The sequence below is a fragment of the Lissotriton helveticus genome, chromosome 5_1 (genome assembly GCF_964261635.1).
Source record: "Lissotriton helveticus chromosome 5_1, aLisHel1.1, whole genome shotgun sequence".
NCBI classification, from domain to species: domain Eukaryota; kingdom Metazoa; phylum Chordata; class Amphibia; order Caudata; family Salamandridae; genus Lissotriton; species Lissotriton helveticus.
In genome coordinates this window covers 1,400,168,609-1,400,190,047 of record NC_136065.1, presented here as the reverse complement: position 1 = coordinate 1,400,190,047, position 21,439 = coordinate 1,400,168,609, and the positions used below count along the sequence as shown (strand labels likewise).

The window sequence follows — 21,439 nt, the reverse complement described above, 5'->3', positions numbered from 1 at the left end:
CTTACACCACCGCCTCATGTACTCCCAGGACGTCCCAGTGAGGCACGTTCATGATCAACCTATTTGCATCCCGGCTTGGCCACCAACTCCCACAGTATTTCAGCTGGAACCCGGATCCATGTGCGTTGGCGACTGATGTGTTCCTCCACAGCTGGTCAGTGGAGAAGGGCAATGCCTTCCCACCCTTTGCCATGCGAATGAGACTTTCAGCACAAGCACGCAGGCAGGTAGCAGGTTTACAGGAATAAGCCCCTGATGAAGGGCATGGCACGAAATGCATTGGGCAGGGCATAAGTGTGTCATTGATATATGAGTTTGATCATAACAATTTAAACTGAACATCGTCACATGACAATTAAATGTGATCTATGAAGGGGGGCGTGGTCTGGCAGCGACCAAGATGGCTGCCTAGTCTTGAGGCGCTCCGGAGGCGATCCTATTGACCCCCAAAATCCAGCATTGATCCGCTGACAGCACGGCGTCTGACGCCGGAATCGGGGAGCCCTTCATCTCCGCTGCCTGTAGTCCCCCCCCTGGTGCGGGACCGAGCCCGGGGGACGGAGTTCTGGGAGCCGGAGTTTTGAGGCACACTGCGGCCTTTGCCTCGCAGAACCAGCGGCAGAGCACCGGCCTCGCGTGAGTGGAGGCGCGGGATAGGAGCGCTGGACGGCGGTTGGGGGCGGCGCCCGACCTCGGGGGGCCCCGGACCGCGGCACCTTCTGCCACCCGACTTCAAACTTGGACTGGGCCCGGACAGCGGCGGCGGGACCGGGAGACGGCCCGTATAGACCCCCGGCGGGTGGGCCGGACGGCTGGACCTGCTGTGCCGCGTCTCCAGAAGGGACTCCTGCGGGGCTCATGGCACTCCTACTCTGAATAGCTGTGCATTCCGTCGCGCTGAGTGCGGCTGGAGCGGCGTGGGATCAGTCGGGGCTCCTGAGGGGACTGAACACATTGAGAGCCTGCTGGGGGATTGGAGCGAGGTCCTGCCCTCTAGTTGGCGCCGACATTCGGCGGCCTAACGCGGAGGCATCGGCAGGGGGCCTCCTGCCTTGCCGGCCCTAGAGGCGAGGCACGACTGGCCCCTACGCGCCTGAGTGCGGTGACTGTTGGGCCCCAGTGGAGAGCGGGCGGTGGCCCTGGCTTTCGCGGCGTGACCTTGTGGGCGGAACGTCCTGTGGCGCGGAGTGCTGGTCGCGTCGCTGGTTGCCCGTGACTGATCCCCCTTGTCTGCGGCTGGATGCGTGGAGGTACACTGGACAAGAGACTTGCGGTTCTATCTGGCTGACGGAGGGGCCCGCTGAGCTACGGGACCCCCCTTTGCTGTGGGCCGTTGCGCCTGCCGGGACCTCTCGTTCTGCTACGCGACTTGGCTGTCGGGTGGGGCCTGATTCGCGGGCGGGAGGATCCATACCTGCCGCAGAGACTGGTCATGCACGATTGGACTGCAAAACCCGCTTTGGCCCGGCCTGGGTGGCGACCTGGTGGAGTGACTGGTGAGTGACCGACTGCCATCCTCTACGACCATGCGGGGCAAGAAGAACACGACACCTCAATCCAATACGATGGATAACTACACGTAGGGTCCGGCCGGTGACGAGTTGCCCCACCCTGGACCATCTGAGGAGCCCCGCGAACCGTCCCTCTCTTCCATAAGGCAGGCCATTCAATCCCTGGGCACCACGCTGGAGTCTAAAATAGACAAAATGTCCATCGAGTTGACACTCCAGAGGGCTGACCTGAACAAAACGTTGGAAAAGGCTACCCAGAACGCGGCGGATATCACAGACTTGCGGGGGGCTACCAAGTCGTTGCAACAGCAGGTCCAGCGGCTCACGCACCAGCACCAACAGATGGCGGCTCGGCTGGAGGACCAGGAAGGGAGGGCCCGAAGGAACAACCTCAGAGTAGTAGGCGTGCTGGAAAAAATGGAAGGGGCCAGCGTGGAATTGTTCCTAGAGGACCTCATCTTCAACACTCTAAAGCCCAAGAGGCTATCTAAATTCTTCGTCATAGAACGGGCGCACAGGGCGCCGGTCCCGCCTCTGCGCCCGGGGCTCCCGCCGCGGACCATCATTGCGCGAGTGCTCAACTACCGCGACCGGGACGCAATCCTGCAGGCGGCACGGAGACTTGCAGGTGGAGGACGCTACGATACGTTTCTTCCCTGATTTTACGCTCAAGGTCCAGCAGGAGCGCAGATCGTTTGATGCTGTCAAGAAGAAACTGCGGGAGTGCGACCTCCGTTACATGATGTTCTTCCCGGCGCGGCTCAAAGTGCTGGCGGAGGGCAAATCCTTCTTCTTCACCACCCCGTGCGCCTGGCTGGAGGGGCGCGGGCAGCAACGACGAGGCCCGGATGGTGAGGGTAGTTGGAGAAACTCGGCCCCCCGGTCTCCGGCCTCCTCGGTGGAAATGCCAGGGGACAAGCGGCAGCACCGGGAGGATTCGTCCCTTGGGACGCGGAGGCGGACCCGCAGCCTCTCGGCGTCTCCGGATCTGGAGTGAGTATTCAAACTATCTTAACTCTGACTGGCGCACTCCTATGGACATGTAATGTATGAAGACATTGTAATGTTTGTCGTGACTATGCATACTCCTCGTTTTGCTCTCTCCCGCAGGGGAGGTGGTGGAACTGTTCTGAGCAGGGGTCCTGTATGTATTGGTCTTGCATGAACTAATGTGCTGGAGATAGCGGCTCGCCCAAGAGAATGGGCGCTGTCTGCATTAGGGGAGGGTTCCTTATTCCTCATGGGCCTTTGGTTCTGGCGAGGAGGTTTGTTGGATTTCTAATGGTACTTCAGGGGGAGTCTGAGGGGGGAGAACCCAGGAGGGTAGGATTGGCTGCACCACTCACCCCTCAGGTTATCGTTTTTAAGGGCTACAGGCGCTCTGCTGATTGGGGATGTCCGGCGCTGTTGGCCGGAGTGGCAGGGTAGCAGGGTGGGGGGCTGTTATGGGGGAGAAACGGGGGGCTTGGTTCAGTTGTTTACTTTTGGTTTCTGCTTTCTACCATGGTTCTGATTCCATCGACACACGTGCGGGGCGGGGAGAAGCGGGTGGAGGGGAGGGATGGTTCTTCCACATTCAGTACAGGCGGATAACATGGCAGGCACGCATTCACATAAGACGCAACATATAAACATTTTATCCTGGAATGTGAATGGCCTGCAGAATAAAATCAAGCGGACGGTCGTTCTGCAGTACCTCCGAAGACATGCTCCTGATGTCATCCTCCTACAGGAGACACATCTGCTGGGGAATCACTGTAGGTCCCTGGACAGATTCGGGTACACCCTCCGGGCACACTTTGGTTTCACGACAGGCTCCAGGGGTGTGGGTATACTTGTTAAAAATTCTCTGCCATTGGTTCTGGGACATAGCTGGTACGATCCCCTAGGTCGCTATGTGGCACTATCTGCGCAATGGGAGGGCCGCCCTCTGATCTTCTGCTCGCTATACATACCCCTGAGGTTGCACACGTCCACTCTTCTGGATGTAGGGAGGTTGCTGCTGGAATTGGAGGACACAAAACCCGCACCTCAGACAGTACACACACCTGTCAGCGGCCCATGGGTCCGCCTTAAGGATTGACTATTTTCACGCGCACAGACAGCACGAATCTGTTTCGGGATGGGCACCTCCATGCTCGAGGTATTTCAGATCATGCACCGGTGGGGGTCCAGCTGCTGGGTCCCACCCGAGACTGGGGCGTCCTCCCTCGGCTTGACTCCTTTCTCTTTAAAGATAAGGACTTCCAAGAGCGCTTCGGGGAGAGAGTGGATCAATATTTTGCTGACAACGTGGGCTCCGTGGACTCCCCCCGGGACAGTGTGGGAGGCATATAAAACTGTGGCGAGAGATTTTGTGAAAGCTGAGGTAGGGCGGAGGCGTAAAGATAAATATGCACAGGTGGAGCGTTTAGTGGTGGAGATTATGGCTCTGAACAATGAGACGGGGCTCACCTCGGAACGGGACAGCGCTAGACTGCATAGAGCGCGCTTACTCAGCAAAGAAGTGAAGGATCTTCAGACGGAACAAGCACGGGCGCATGCACTAGCCACTCAGCGGAGAGTGTATGATATGGGTGATAAGGCGAACAGACTGATCGCCTGGCTGGAAAGGCGAGACCGAGACCGTAGTTGGGTGCCGAATATAGAGCACCCGGATGGGTCGGTGAGCACCACGAGCAGGGCCATAGCGGAGGACTTTGCACGCTATTATGAAGAGGTCTACCGCTCCCATACGTCTCGTAGTGGCCGGAGTGTCGGGACTTCCTTGCCCCCTTGCAACTTCCGGTCCTGGAGGCGGCGGATAGGGATGTGCTGGAAGCCGACATCACTGTCAAGGAAGTAGAAGAGGCCATGGGGGATTTACAAACGGGGAAGGCCCCAGGACCCAATGGGTTTCCGGCGGAGGCGTTCAGCTGTGTGGCTAGCCACATTGCACCATATCTATGCAGTATGCTCCGTGAGGCGCGAGATGTGGGTCACCTCCCGAGGGATCTTCGTTTAGCCACGATTGTGGTGATCCACAAAGCGGGGAAACCACGAGGCGCCTGTGGCTCCTACAGGCCTATCTCCCTTCTTAACTACGAGACGAAGGTCCTTGGAAAGATTCTCGCTACGCACCTGGGAGCGGTGATCTTGTCGCTGGTCCACCCAGACCAGTCGGGCTTCATGCCCCACCGGAACACGAGACTTAACCTGCCCCGGCTGTTTGGGGTTATGCAGACAGTCGCCGAGCCCGGGGGAGTTCCGGCGTCCTTGCTCTCCCTCGACGCCCATATGGCCTTCGACAGTGTCGAATGGTGCTATATCTACGCCGTCTTGGAGAAACTGGGTTTCGGAGCAAACTTCTGCTCCTGGGTGAAACTGCTGTACGCGGAACCATTGGCGCGAGTCCGAGTTAATGGGGCCACGTCTCGTGAGTTTCGATTGGGACGTGGCACGAGGCAGGGATGCCCCCTGTCCCCGACCCTCTTTGCCCTAGCATTGGAGCTGCTGGCGCACTTGGTGAGGACGGACCCTGGGGTGTGGGGGATAGAAATGGATGGCGGTTGGGAAGAGCGTATTTCGCCCTACGCCGATGACATCCTGTTATACACCCAGAGACCGGCGGAATCGATCCGGCACCTAATGACTATATTTCGTACTTTTGGGGAATATTCTGGGTACCGGATCAACTGGAGTAAATCCCTTTGCTATGTGTTTTGTCGGGACCCCGACCGCCCGTGGTTGTGGGATGTGAGGGCCTGGTGTGGCAGGAAGCGTTTCGCTATTTAGGGACCTGGATTACCCCAACGGCCTCAGAGTTCTTCCGGCTTAATGTACAGCCGCAACTAGACCGTTTGCACGGAGACGTGCAACACTGGCGTACCCTCCCGGTCTCTCTCATGGGGAGAGCGGTACTTTTTAAAATGATGGCCCTACCACGACTGCTGTATGTGCTCCAGAGTTCCCCCTTACCGCTCCCAGACCAGGTTTTTAAAACAGTGGAGGCGGAGCAACGTTCCCTTCTGTGGGGCGCGGCTGTCCGCGGATTGCCCTTAGTAAGCTGCAGCGCGGTCCCTGTGAGGGGGGACTGGCGGTCCCCGACATCCGCCTCTATTACTGGGCGGCTCAGCTGGCTAATGTTAACGGTTGGGTTTTTGCCCCGCAAGAGGAACCGGCGTATCGGGTGGACCGTGCAGCCCTGGGCGCGGCTACCTATTTGGCGGCCCTTTACTCCGGGGCGCGACGTAGTCTGCCCTTCTCCCCAAGACCGCGGTGGTGGCTCAGATATGGAAGCGGGCAACGAAGTTACTCGGCTGGGAGAAGAAGCTAACAGCTCAGACGCCCCATGGAAGGGAGACTTCCTGAGAGAAGTAGTTAAACTCCGCGATCTGCATAAATGGAGCCTTATCGGCATAGATCTATTGGGTGATGTCTGGAAGAGGGGGCGAGTGGTGAAATTCCCGGCTCTACAGTCTGAATTCCAGATGGGGAATGGCGAAATCCTCCACTACCGACAACTCACGCATGCCATACATTCGCATTTATCACAGGGGGACCAACTGCCTGAATACGCCCCACTCGAAGACAGGCTGCTTCTGGACCCAATGATAGATAAGGCTATCTCACTCACCTACAAGAAACTAATTAATAACCTCCCAGACACACTCGGACCACTGCGGGAAAAATGGGAATCTGACTTGGGCTTACTAGAAGACGATGACTGGAACGAGGCCCTGCAGTGCCCCAGGGAAGTGGCGATTCGGGCACGATTTCGTTTGGTACAGCTCCGTACACTCCACAGGTCCTACACCCCACGCACGGTGCAAATTAAAATTGGGTACGCAACGTCACACTTCTGCCTGAGAGGGTGCGGATACGAGGGTACATTCTTCCACATCCTCTGGGACTGCCCCAAAATCTGCTCCTACTGGGTCAGGTTGAAGGACATAATGGAGGAGGTGGTTGGGGCGGAGGTGCCGCTGGAGGCCAGGTGGCATATCTTAGGAGTCACAGGAGAGGTAACATGGCCTAAGGGAGAGAAGGTGTGGCTGGCCTTTGCGAGCATGGTGGCGAAGAAAAATATTGCACGTCTCTGGGGGAGTGACCTGCTGCCAACAATAGAGGAATGGGAAAGGGACTTGGATTGGTGCCAGAGGGCGGAAAAGGTCATATATAACAGTAGGGGTTGCCCCAGAAAATGGGAGAAGATCTGGTAGGCCTGTAGAAGGTACAGAGGGGAGTGGCTGGATGCCTCGGAGGATGAATAGGGGGGCCCTGCCCTGCCGGGCTTCGCCCGTGCCATGCCTGTGTTCCCTCCTTCCAGGGAGGCTATGGGTTTTTTAGGCTTAGCTGCGGTCTGCAGTTCTGCGGGAGGGGTAAGGGAGGGGGGAGAGCCAGCGGGAGGGTTGTTAGGCAGGCAGGGGTTGGACTGAGGGCTGGGGTCAGAATAGAGGGTACACTGGATTAGAGGTGGATCATCCCAATAACCGTTTACGATTGGATTGATGTGATTTTCACACTGTAAGCTAATACTGCTCTTTCACTGCTCCAAAATGTGTATTATGATGGAACTGTTTTTTCTTTCAATAAAAAGATTTTTTTTAAAAATTTGATTTATGAAAAGGATTATAAGGATTAAAATAAAAAGAAACTTTGAAATTAACTTTATACTGCTGGAGCAACTTTATTTGACGTTTTTGGAGTGCAATTAGGGGACGCCCCACCAACTATTGGGGACCTCTCCCTGTTGTATTGATATATAATTTTCTGGTCCCTTTTGCTATGAGACTGTCTGGGCCAAAGATACGGGAAAAAGCAGAAAGGGGCTCAGTGTGTCGCAAATGGGCAGGCTTCTCACAGGAACACCGGGTAGAACACATAGCGCCAAGGCGCCTCGGCATAAGAGCGCTTTATAAGTACCTTCAGTCAGTCAGTCATAAATCGGCTCCTTGGTACTCTTAACGCCTTAAGTACGTCAAAAACAGATCGTTAACGCCTGGAAAGGCAGTGGAGGAAAGATTTCTCTGACCAGGGGAGGAGGGAGTATAAAGAGGCATTGAAGAGCTACCATGCGCTCATTAGGAAAGCAAAAGCAGGATTCTATCTGGAGAGAATTGGATCGGCGGGCAACTCTACACGGTAACTGTTTAGGGTCTTTAAGGAGATATCTTCCTTGTCTGCGTCAGTGGCTCCGACTGTGTGATCAGAAGAGCTATCTAACTGTGTGGCAGATTTTTTTCTGACAAATTGGAGAAAATATACTCCACCTTCCCTGACTCCGCCCGTGTAGGAGAGGAGGTGGTGGAGGAGTCAGAGTATGTCTGTGAGGGCGAAGGGTTGAGGAGTTTCTTCATACCCCACCCAGAAGAGTTAATCTGCACTAGTATAAAATCGGGCTTGCCCAGAGACCCGGCACCCCCTAAGGTACTGAGAGGGAGCTTGAATACCCTGGAACCATATATTAGATACTTGGTGGAGACTTCTTTTAGGACCTGCACAGTACCTGGATGCTGGAAGAAAGCTGTGGTACTACCGCTCCCCAAGAAACCTCATATAGGCCCAGACCAACTGGAGAATCTTCACCCCATCTCCCTCTTGCCATATTGTGCCAAGGTCGTAGAGAAAGTGGTAAATATGCAGCTGACGGCATATATTGGGAGATCTAATCTCCTGCACCCCACTCAGTCCGGATTCCGTGGCCGATACTCTAAGGAATCCGCCCTGCTCTTTGCCACTGAGAGCATCAGGCAATATGTGAACACAGGCAAGACGGCAGCCTTGATCCTGTTGGACCTAAGTGCCGCCTTCAACACTGTTGACCATCACATCATACCCTGGTGCGGTGTTTGAAGAAAGGAGGTGTGTTGGACTGTGCCCTGGGCTGGTTGAAATCTTTCTTGTCGGGGCACAGCTTCCAGGTGAGGCAGGGCTCCCATTATTCAAAAGTCATCGAGTTAAGACAGGGGGTACAGCAGGGATCGGCCCTGAGCCCGACCCTATTCAATCTATATGTGGCTCCTTTAGCGGAGATCACGGATGGGTTTGGGATAAGGGTCGTGTCCTACGCCGATGACACGAAGCTGGTGGTCTCCCTCACACAGGCACCGGATACGGCAGCCTTCAACTTTGTGGCGTGCCTGAAAGAATTGGCCGCATGGATGGCTAACAACTGCCTGAAGTTGAATGGCAATAAGACGGAGGTGTTTGTGGTGGGGGCGAGCTCCGTCGGTATGGTCATCCACCTGGTGGCCTCAGAGCTTGGGGACTACGCCTGTTCCCTGTGCGCAGGCAAAGCACAGGGAACAGGCGTAGTCTGTGCGCAGGCAAAGACTCTTTTGAGTACCAAACCAAGCGGGTGGCGGGCGCCTGTTTTGGAGTCCTGAAGGTCCTCTGCAAAACCCTGGATATGCTACTGATGGCTGCCAGGAAGACAATGGTCCATGCCCTAGTAACATCGCGCCTGGATTATGGTAACATTCTCTATCTAGGCGCTACGACAAAGTGTATGCTCCGACTCCAGGGGGAGCAGAACGCAGCAGCAGGTCTGGTTCCTATGCGACCGAGAAGGGCTTCGGCGAAGGCAGCACTGACTGCCGGTAACAGAGAGAGTCCTGTTTGAGGCAATGTGTGTTTGCCATCGCATCCTGCAGGGGACCGCCCCTTCCTATCTGTCGGAGCTACTCACCCCCTATGCTCCTACTCGCCAACTAAGATCATGTGGGGTGGGTTTGGTGTGCGTTCCTGCGACCGAGAGAGCTAGGATGGGTGGACGTTCGTTCCGTCTGCTGGCTGCCCCGCACTGGAACAAGCTCCCCGTGCACCTCCGGATGGAGGCTCGAGAGAGCTTTTTTAGGAAGGATTTGAAGACTTATCTTGTCCCCCGGGATAACTAGGAAGAGGCTGTCGGGTAAGGATTCCTTGCAGTTGCACAGCAGCACGGGGACACACTGGCCTTGTTTAACCATGTGCTTTATAAATGTGCCTATTATTTATTTATTATAATCTTTCCCTAAACTGTACCACTGCTCCACAATTTTGCACCACTTTTTGTACTTAGGGCACTGGGACTAAAGACGGTCCCCAAGGGCTCCAGTATGAATTGTGCCACCCTAAGGAACCCCTCATCAAGCTCATACATAAACTGCCATTGCAGCCTGCGAGTCTTGGTGCAGAGAAAAGTGAAGAGTTGGCATGGCACAGATCCCTGTGTGCCATGCCTGCAAAACACTACGGTCCTTATTACGATGTCGACACAGTTGCAGAATTGGGACCAACCAACCTCCCGTCTGCGGTCCCGGCCGCAGCATTACAATGAGACCGCACATGGTGCAGTTGCATACTCTTATTTGTCTATGGGAGCTTGTGCTCCAGCCGTAAACCGACCGTAGTACAAGCTCCCATTGACAAATGGGAGAATCTGTTTATCCCTGCAACACGTGGCAGGCATTTTAGGGTGCCTGCCACATGGTGCAGAAATTAACAGGGGGAACTTTACTAATCTCCTCATTCCCCAACCGGAGACCACAGGGTGAAGGGGACCCTGCTAGGGGGCCCCCAATGCCGCTTTCCGACAGGCTTTCCATGTCGGAAAGCCCGACATGGAAAGCCTGTCGGAAACGGACATTGTAATCCCTACTGAAGAAACGCCGTCCATAGGGGTTATGGGCAGGCCTCAGACTGGACGTTGGGTCCCTGAGCCTGTCGGATTCAAGCCGGAATGACCTGCTGGTTTCACTTTAGACTACCTGCATTTTTAATGCGGCGGTCAAAAGTGAAGCCCTACATGTGGTATAGGTAGGTCACCCCTATTGCAGGCCTTACAGCCCTAAGGCAGGGCACACTACACTCCATGTGTGGGCATATCTACATGTGGGCATATCTACAAGAATGAATGTGTCCCTGTGATATTTAAGTCAATTCTTAGACATCACAAGTGCAAAGGGAAGCCATAACAAGTACAAGGGTTGGACACTTGTGATGAGTTCCCAGCTACATGATAGCTTCAGTGTAACTTCAAATGTTTGGTACCAAACATCTCGTCTTAATGAACTCACACTGATGCCAGTGATGCATTTACTAAAAACTGCACCCATGAACCCCCCCCACGGCGTGGCTTAGCGGTGAAACAGCATGGCCGCTTGCTGAGGCTTCTCCGGAGACCCCCTTTCCAGCCTCGTCAATCCGCCTTACTAATCCGACCCTCCGGTGTTGAATCTAGACACCAGAGGAGTAGCTGTGCCCACTGCAGCGATCCAGACGGAGAACGGATGTCTGGGGCTGTGAGTAAAAGACTGAACCCTCAGCCTGCGGCGGGCATGGCCCCTGGCCCTGGAACACAGGCTGCTTATACCTCTGCATATGGGATGGACCTCAATGCTGGATCGCATTTGGGGGGCTGTTTGTACAGACAGTGTAGAGATTCAGGGAGACCTAGCCTTGTGAGTGTGGACCAGGCATTTACCAAACTCCATACTCCATTGGTGCCAGCATTCAGGGGTCCATAGTGCCCTTCCCATACCCCCCTCCCTTCCTGGCTCTTCCATCAGAGCCTCTGCTGCTGGCCCATATCGCAGGGAGCGACAATTATTTTTGTGGACATGCGTCCTGAGACAAGAGAAGCAGACGCCCATCGTGCGGAGTTGGCCGTCCAGGGGTGAAGCGGCCCTTGCGGTTCATATAGTGCTCACAGGTCACAGAAAGGACCAGTAAGGGGGTTTACGTTGCATACTACGCCCTGGGCGCCCTCCTTCACTCAGATTTGGTTCATCATCTGGCGCTCTGGCGTGGCGGACTTGACCCGGCGAAATCGTCAACCAGTGCGCCGTTGGCCTGACGCACTGACACAGCCCACACCATGTCCAAAGCAAAGTGCGTGAGGCCATCCCAACAAAGCAGGCTCGACCTTTACACATGTCCAAAGGCAGACCTGCCCGAGCAGAAGGGAACTGGCGACAAGCAGGAGGGCGGGGTGGAACAGGATCCTACTGAACACACAATGAAGGACTTAATGGCAGCTATCACAGGAGTCCGCACATCCATTGACACCCTCTCTTCGGAAGTGACTCTGATAAGGGCCGACCTTACAAAATATAGAGAGAATGTCAAGCAGCTGGAGCTCACCACCACCAGTCTTGTGGAAGACACTTCGCAATTACAGGCAGACGTCAGAGAACTTGAAGAGTTTCTCAAGTTTACAAAAGACAAGATGGACGATTATGAGGGACGCCTAAGACACAACAACATCCGCGTTCTTGGGGTGCCGGAGAAATCAGAAGGTCCCGCCACAGACCTGTTTATAGAAAATCTTATCACAACGAAGCTGCAACCAAAGTGCCTGTCCAAGCTGTTCGTGATCGAGAGGGCACACAGGGTGCCCAGGGGTCGTCCAAAGCCGGTAGCCCCCCCCACGCCTAGGGAGGGGGGTTGTGGGAGGGATTAGTTTTTCTTACTTACTGTTTTTTGCTTTCTCGATGGTACAGTGCATGATTGTGAAGCCAGTAGTTGCGTCCTACGTACAGGTCAATGGGAGTACAGCGTAACAAGGAAGTCAAAATCTTAAATTGAAATGTTAACGATTAAGATTAAGAGAAGTGTCGTATTGTAATATATTAAGAGACTCTCACCGGACATTGTACTACTGCAGGAAACTCATCTCATAGGCAACATATGCAAAGCTATGCACAGATGGGGTACTCAATGGTGGCGCATGCGGGATTTGCGTCTAACTCAAGGGGGAAAGCATCATGCAAAAAAAACATTCCCCCTATCACTCACATCCACCTGTATAGATGACTGCGGCAGATATGTCGGGGTCACGGGCACTTGGGAGGGCCGAACCATCACCTTCATGTCGATATATGCGCCTTCAGTACTGCAGGCTGTAACGTTCACTGACCTCAGTGCTGCGCCTCCGGATGGGCACCTGGTGCTCGGCGGCGACTTGAACTCAATATTATCGGGCTCCCTAGATAGACACCCCCCTCGCACAACCCCCCAAACTGCACACTCTTTCTCCAGTTTCCTAGAGGCGATGGGATTGGTAGATGGATGGAGGACATACAATCCGGACAAGATCCAACACACGTTTTATTCAGGGGCACACAATAGTCTCTCCAGTCTTGATTATATAATTGTCCCAGCTCCACAAGTAACGGATATCCACGAGATCGGACACCTGGCCAGAGGTATTTCCATTCATTCCCCTCTACGGGTCCACATAGTCCTGGACCACACACAAGTAGGACGCGTCACCCCTCTAAATCCCTGGTACCTTAAAAACCCTAAAATACGTAAAGATCTATCGACAACTATTTCTTGGAGAATGAACACACCGTCGAGTGCCCGCAAATATTATGGGAAGCCTTTAAAACAGTGGTTCGGGGCCAAGCCTTTCCTTAATAGTAGGATCCAAAAAGGACAAGATAAAAGACATCTTGATGTAGAGCAGGAGATCTACCGTCTTGAACAAGACGTGACCTCTGATGCCACTCCTGAAGCACTTCACTCACTCTGTTTACGGCAGGACGAATACCGAGCACTGGTCACTGACCATGCCAAAATAATGGGACAAGATAGGCTGGGACAGATATATGACTAGGGAGACAAGGCTGGCAAGCTAATCGCCTGGCTTGATAAAAAGGAGCATGCCAGTAGGCTTGTTCCAGAACTCAGAGGTGCTGCTATGTCCCCCATAACAGACCCCCAAGACATTGACATAGTCAACCAATTTGCAACCTACTTCCACAAAGTCTATAGCTCTGTGGCGCCATACCCTGAGACAGATTCCTCGGACCTTATTAAAGACATCTCCCTCCCTACGCTCTCGGACGCCGACCGAACATTTACGGATAGTGCCCTCACCGCTGATGAAATCGCGATCGCGATACGATCGCTGCACTCGGGTAAAGCTCTAGGCCCCAAGGGGATCCCAATTGAGCTTTATAAGATCCATCCGGATAAACTAGCTCCTTATCTGAAGTCCATGTTTAAAGACAGCCTTATACAGGGATCACTGCTGATAGACCAGAGAATTGCGACCATTGTCACAATCTACAAGAAAGGGAAACCCAAAACTGACTGCGCCTCCTACCGCCCTATATCATTGCTAAACGCAGAACCTAAAATCCTAGCAAAACTGCTTGCCAATAGACTGATCAAGGTAATAGGGGACTTAGTTCACCCGGATCAGTCCGGGTTTATTTCGAAGAGGAACACTGCTCTAAATTTACGTAGACTGCACGGGGTCCTGGGCAGGGTGCCGACCATACATGAGGACGCAATTATAGTCTCCCTGTATGCCACTATGGCATTTGATACCCTGGAATGGCCTATCTTTTTGCTGCTCTTGCAAAATTGGGGTTTGGGCCGATTTTTAGCCGCTGGGTGAGATTATTATATAGCGCACCAATGGCTCAAATAGCCGTAAACAACAAAAAATCAGAGACTTTCCCACTTAGCCGAGAGACCTGCCAGGGGTGTCCCCTCTCTCCTTAATTTTTTGCTTTGGCCCTCGAGCCACTTGCAGCATGAGTCCGTAAGCATGTAATGATCCGTGGCATGCGGTGGTCGGCAGACTGGGAAGATCGCATCTCTTTGTATGCGGATGATATCCTTCTATATCTCAAGCCCCCAAGAGATCCCTCATTGCCGTATTTGACATCCTGGACATTTTTGGCAGATATTCTGGATTTCGTGTCGATTGGCAAAAATCTCTCCTATATGTCCTCTGGGGGGGCCCTCCCCCTCTACCCCAGAATTACCCTATACCTATAGTGTCAGAGGGCTTCAAATACCTAGGAATATTCATCTCTCTTTTGATCCCGCTGTCAGATACTCCCGTAACCTGGTCCCCCCACGGCAAAGACTCAAAAGTAATATTGCAAACTGGAAGTTACTCCCGCTGTCACTGTTGGGCAAAGTGGGCCTCTTTAAAATGATGTCCCTGCCTCGTTTCCTATATGCACTGAAGAACTCGGCTGACCCCGCCCCAAACTCGTACTTTAAAGACATTGAAGGGCTCCAGAGAGACCTTCTCCGGGGCGGGAGACCGCGTATCGCTTTACAAAAACTTACACTCAGCTGGTACGATGGCGGATTCGGATTACCAGATATTAAAAAATATTACTGGGCAGCAGATCTTATAGCAATAAATCACAGTACATATGGTCGCCCTGACAACCAGGGCTTCCTCATGGATCGTTGGCTTCTTCCGAACGGTACATATTCCTGTGCACTATATTCCAAGCCAAACAGATACCCGGTCAGGCCACACCAACCACACAGTCCAAATTTGGCATTCTGCAACAAAATCGCTTGGCTGAAACAATAAGTTGACTCTTGCCACACCTCTGTGGTACTCACACAAGCTAGGAGACTTGGGAAACTCCAAGGGCTTCGATAAATGGGATCTTATCGGCATCTTCCACATCAGGCACCTTTGGGACTCAGGGGGCGTGAAGCCCTTCAGCACTAACACACAATGGGTCACACTCAGCCGTATGATCGCCAAGAGAAACATAGCGCAGCTCTGGGGAGCCTCACACACACCCACGATTGCGGATTGGAAAAAAGACCTTGATTAGTGTATGCTAAGAGATAAGACAGTTTATATTGCCATGGCTGCCCCCGAAAATGGTCAAAGATATGGGCCACCTGGAATGAATACTGTGGCAATATATGCACTCCTCCCCGTAATATTGACAGTGATGACCCCCCTCCCCATGATTTCCAACGAAATTCATCATTGTATTTCTATGCACATTTTTTTGATTCCACTTTAAGCCCTTTTATTGACTATTGTGAAACTGTACCCCTATGTCGAGGCTGTTTAATAAAAAGATTTATAAATAATTTTTAAAAAACTGCACCCAGAGAGCACATTAGAGATGCCCCCCTAAAAACCTACCGATTACTATTTTGTTGACTGACTGGTTTTGGCAAATTAGCCACCACAGACAGGTTCTGACCCCTGAGGTGACAGCCTTTACTCTCAGATGTCAGGAACAAAGCCTGCTCTGGGCAGAGATGTTTACCCCTCCTCCACAAAGGAACTGCATTCCAGGCAGTAAGCTTCAAAGGTTCCACCACCTTTGTTATGCGACCTGGCCTCTCAAGATAGTAGAGATAGGGGAGGAGCCTAGCTCGCGGCCGTAATGGTCGCCCTTTAGCTCGGCTCCCGCAGCCCTCCGTCCTGATTGCCTATCCTGTCTTCCATCCTGTCCGGGGACGACACATTTTTGGGGCATTGGAAACATAACGGCTTGTTTGTACTTACCATCCGACCCCGGGGTCTCGGATGTGCAGTGGCTCCGGAGTTGTGGCCTCTGAGAGATCGGGGCCTCTGCGAGACTTGGACCGGGACCTGGCCGGTGGGATCCGACGGCTCTCGGCCCCGGCCGAGAGAGAGAACCAGTGTTGGGAGCCGATGTGCGAAGATCCCGGCGATCCTGACCCGGGCCTGCCCTGGTGGCCGCGTGACCGACGTGGGTGAGAGGGCCGGGGACCTGAGTCTGTGAGGGGGTCTCTCCCCGCCGCTGCTTTGTCCGGCGGCCCTGGTCCTCGGGGCCCGGACTCCGCTTGATTGGGGCACCGGTGCTGGTGCTGGCGGAGACCCGTCTCGGGCGGACATCCATTTGGCATCGAGGCCGCCCTTGCTGGGACCCCCGGAGCTTGTAAAGTCCTACATTTGAGAACTGTTCTTTCCGGTGGTCTTGATGAGCGGCGATTGGGCTGATTCACGAAATGGCGGCCGACCCTCTGCAACGAGAATCTCCCTGTGGCGGCGGGCCCGTGTTGCCTATTGGTGTGGGGAGCGGATCTGGTGGACGTGAGCCGACGGTCAGAGATATCCTGGAAGCCCTGAGATCCCTACACGCTTCCCTGGCCCTGGGCGTCTCAATGGGTACGCCACGATCTGCCGCCATTTTGGGCGGCCATTTCTTCTTGTCGCCCTCTTGTTTCGAAGACTTCATTGCCTCGCCCCCCTCGATTGACTTGAGTGTCTCCGCCACTGATCGAAGATCATCTAGTGTGTCGGTGACTTTGGGGCGCCCTGCTTTTCAAGGTTCGGACCCCGGGGACTTGGATGCTGTACTGCGACCCTGTTCGACATTGTTGCCTGAAACTATTGGTGGACTGCCGACTGTGCCTGCTTTGATGACTTTGCCTGTGTCTATACTTGGGGCCACCTCGCCTGCTCCAGTGGCGCAACTGAACTCCTGTTTTTCATTGCTCGTGCTGCGATATTTGATGCATCGATACTTTCTGTTTGGACTATTGCTCCCTTGTGGATCTATCTACCCCCCACGTAACTATGCTAGTCACCATTCCACTCGATTACATGCTGATTTAGTACTTAGTATGTGGTTTTACATTGCCATGTGGTGGGTGGGGTTTGTCGCTCGAAAGGGTTGGGGGTGAAATGTACGACTTCCGTTTGATTCCCGGTATACGATTTAGTAGCATAACTGTTTTTAATCGTGGAAAGATGGGAGGTCCCCTTCTCCTAATGTTTTGTGGCACGTGATGGGGTGTCGTCCTGGTCTGTTTTTGATTGTGCTTGTCTGGTTGGGCGGAGGGCTGCGGCCGCCCGTTCGGATTATGGTTATTCTGCTCCTCCCTCCTGTCTTCTTTTCTCCGCTTTTGTTGCCTTTTTGTCTCTTCTTCTCTCTTACTTCTCGCTATATTTCGGGTTCTGGTTTAGGGCGACAGGCACGCTGTTTGAAGGGTGGGCCATAGCCTTCTACAGGGGTGCAGGGTGGGACGGGTGGGTTGGGCTCTATTTTTTGTTTGTCTTCTGGTTCTATGGCCCTTTTGTATCTCTTTTTCGTGTGGCCGCGTCTGTCCCGACCTCCTGTGGTGTGTTTCGGGTGGGGGGTGTGGCGTCGTTCCTCCTCCTGCTATGTTTCGGCTGTCTTTCTCCCCGATCGCCATACCCCCACTTGGGCCGCTACTCCTTTTGTCTCCTGTCTTCCCGCCACGGGGGGCCTGTGTCGGCGTGTCTTCTTCCTTTCGTTTTTTCATATTTTCTTATTTTCCTTTTAGTGTCTTATTTTGTCTTCCCTCCATTTTCCTCTCCCTTCCTCACTTCGTTCCCCCCTCCCTTTTTTTCCTTCCTGTGTCCCAGAGGTTATTATGACGGGCTGGTTTTGATGCATTGTTTTTCCGATCCCGCTGTTCTGGCTTGGTAGTGTCTTGGGTGGCGGGCATGTTACGATGATAATGCTCAGGGGCTGATTGTGTCTCACGTATCCTGATTTTCTTGAATGCATTGTATTGTCCCCCCCGATATTTTGCCCCCATGCCCCCTTATTAATGTTGAGGTTGGTTTGGGATATCGGATGCCTCCGTATTGAAAGTGAGCCTGTCATATGTCTTCTCCCCATATTATAAAATTAAGCCTTATTTACTCCTGTGTTTTAGCCCTTTGGTTTCTGTAATTTTCCCCTTCTACGATTGTACGGCCTCTACGTTGTGTTGATTGATTATGTAATATTTGCCTGGTGACTCCTGATTATTTTGCACATTGCGGCCGGCCGGCTTGGTTGTAGGCCTCGACTTGTCTTTCCTTTGATGTCAATAAAGGTTTTCAAAAAAAAAAAAAAAAGATAGTAGAGATACCTGCCCCCATGTCCAGACCCCACTTTTGGATGAAAGACAGGTGGGAATATCAGTACGATTTAGAGGTGTTTCCCACATCATGCTCCTAAGGTGGGCAAACTGACCTGGACACCACTATTTCATGTTACTCCATCTTTTTTTGGACAGAAATAGCTTTCTAGGGTTTGGGTTATGCCCACTTCCCACAGGAAGTGGTCATATAGAGGGTGTAGACACCCTAAAGGTAGGAAGCCCATTGGCCACTGTTAGAAATGGGGGTCACTAGTTGACAATGGTTTGCCCCTTTGTCCAAGTAGTTCCACTCCTAAAATAACCCCTGCTCATGCCCTTGGTAGCTTAGCACGAGCAGTCAGGCTGATCTCAGAAGCAGTGTGTAAAGTATTTGCACATAAACAACAGTAATACAGTCAAACACTACATATGGACCCCACACCAGTTTAGAAAAATATCCAATATTTTTATACATCCAAAATTATAAGAATCCATCATACAGTACCGACAAATATACACTTTGCAAGATATCTTCAAAATTGCAAAAATATCTAAAAAATACAGTACTTACGAGTCGGTAGCTCCATCCGGGGCTACCGTGATGCTGAAAACAACTGAGTCTAACAGTTCCAGCCGACCGCGTCGGTATGGGCCATTGAAAGCATGCACAGACTCGTGAACAGTACATTTCTCATTGTACCGGGCACACTGGTGCGAGCCGGTAGTTGCACCGGTCGTGGTTGCGTTGCAAAATGGAAGCGGTGCAGGGTGCAGTGTCCTCACGATGTTGTGCAGGCAGCGGCTCAGTGATGATCGTCCAGACGGCGTCGGTGAGACCAAGGCTTACAGTGCAGGGCGAGGCGGTGCTGGATGCAGTGCTGGCAGGTTGCGGAGCAAGCGACAGAGCCGGTTATCGGGAGTGAACGTCGGTTGGAGTTCAGTCCAGTCCTTTCACTGCCCAAGGCAGAAGCAGCAACTGTAGGCCAAAGTAACAACACAGCAAAGGGACAGTACACCTCCTGGCAGCTCATCCAGTCTTCTTCTTGGCAGGTTCCTTAATTCCAGCGAGTTCTTAAGTTCTGGGGTCTGGGTCCCAATATTTATACTCAAAATCCCTTTGTTCTCTCAGGCAGTGTGTCTGTGCTTAGTCCAAACCAGTCTGTTCTCTCTGGCCAGCTTCCTGGCAGGAGGTGGAGACAGTATTAATCAAGGCAGACCAGGCCCATTCAGGTGCAAGGAAATCTCCTCCCACTGCTCTAAATGCAGCACAGGTCTTTAAAGCCCAGTCCTGACTCATCTAGGAAAGGCTGGACACACCTCGACCCCCCCCCCCCTAGTGGCTGTCTGAAGAGAATGCACATCGCCCGCCCCTGTCACTCCAAAGCCAGACAGTCAATCCAAAAACCCAGCAGAGGCACCCAGGATGGCTAGGGAAGAAAATACCTACTTTCTGAAAGTGGTATTTTCAAACACAGAACATAAAAACCATCTTTACTAAAATATGTATTTTTACACCAGTCCAGGCATACTAAACTCCATATCCCTATCTGGTCCTAATGGGAAGTTATGCTTATAAGAGGTTATAAGTAAAACTCCCATTCTTTTCTATGAAGCAGATAGCCTTGCAGTGGTGAAAAACGAAATACACTGTAATTCACCACCAGGACATTAGGCACACACCAGTACATGTCCTATCACAGCACCCAGCCCAAAGGGGTACCTTGGGCCTACTTTGGGGGTGACATGTGTAAGATAAAGGAAAAATAAGGGCTTGGCAAGTGGGTGCACTTGCCAGGGCGACATGGCAGTTTACAAACTGCGCGCAGACCCTGCAGTTGCAGGTCTGAGATACCTTTTCAGGACTACGCATGTGCTTGGCACAATCAGTGCTGCGGGCCCACTAGTAGCATTTGATTTACAGGCTCTGGCACACTCGGAGCACTTTACTAGGGGCTTACCGGTAAATCAAATATGCCAATCATGGAAACACCAATCCATAATAACAATTTACAACAGGAGCACTTTAACACTGAACAGCAGTGAGAATGTGCGCAGAGACACTAAACCAGCAAAAACAGAGTAAAAACCGGGAGGTCAGAAAGCAAGAAGACTGGGGAAACACGGCAAAAGATGTCAGGCCTAACAGCTACTATCTGTCACTGGCCTTAACGCTCCTAAATTGAGTATTTAGGTGACACCCCAGATCCCGAGAACTCAGACGCAATGAATAAAGAGAAGAAGGACCAAGAAGAGTACCTACCTGGCGAGAACTGCAAAGGAATTGTGAACTTTTGGCACAAAACCCTGCTTGCACGCAACTCTCTAGACAATTGTGACCGACTTGTCATGCAAGCTGGAGACCTACCACAAATTTGGGTAGCCTTTCAGCACTTCAAAAATCGCCTACAGTCTCCCTTGGAGTAGAGGAGCTACTCCAATGCAGTCTGTAGGCATAGACAAGCAGAGTCCAGTCCACCGCCTTGCGGCTCACCGGCCCAACTGATGTCACAGCCGACCAGGAAGAGGTACCTGTGCTCTGGAGGGTCAGATCCGTATATCCACCTGGTGTGAAGACACTAGGACCAACTGGGGCCGTCCAGCACCAATACCCGGGGTACCGTATGCCCTGCACCAAAAAGCAAAAAACAACAAGTGATGGACTGAATGTGGATCAATGTCACACACTCCCCCAGTCAAAAGATCTGGGCCCAAATCCATCGTTTTTTTGCACTCCACACCACCCTGGGTCAGATAATGGCTTTATGCAAATCAGCTCTGACCCTGTTGCCCCATGGGAACAGTCCAGTCCGAACTACAACAGCCATATCTTTCCCAGACCGGAATCAAGCATCCGAGGACCGGACCGGTTTCGAGGTAACACCTCTCTTCAGCCCGGCAGTTCCTCGGATGCTTGTTTCCGTTCTGGGAAGGACATGGCTTTTGTAGTTCGGACTGGACTGTTCCCATGGGGCACAGGGTCAGCGCTGATTTGCATATCGCCATTGTCTAACCCAGGGTGGTGTGGAGTGGAAAAACGATGGATTTGGGCCCAGATCTTTTGACTGGGGTGAATGTGTGACATTGATCCACATTCTGTCCATCATTGTTGTTTTTGCTGCACCAAAAAGCAACAGCGAGAGTCCAACCCGGATTCTCAATGCACCATGACCGATCAGGTGTCGACGGAAGTCAGCATCACGGAGACCCATTTCGTGAGTGGCCCAGCTGTCCTGGTTTTGACCCTGCCTGCTATTTTGGCCCTAACCATGAGGATCAACTTTGCACACCCGGCCCAGACAATCTAACCACTCGGCGCCTGAGCTGCCCAGCCTGGA

The 21,439-nt window shown here is 52.8% G+C and overlaps 1 protein-coding gene across 1 annotated transcript in view; it reads right to left on the bottom strand.

Moving 5' to 3' along the window:
- SIKE1 (suppressor of IKBKE 1) overlaps window positions 1-21,439 on the bottom strand; it is a 166,630-nt gene that overhangs the window by 103,762 nt on the left and 41,429 nt on the right. The window lies entirely within an intron of this gene.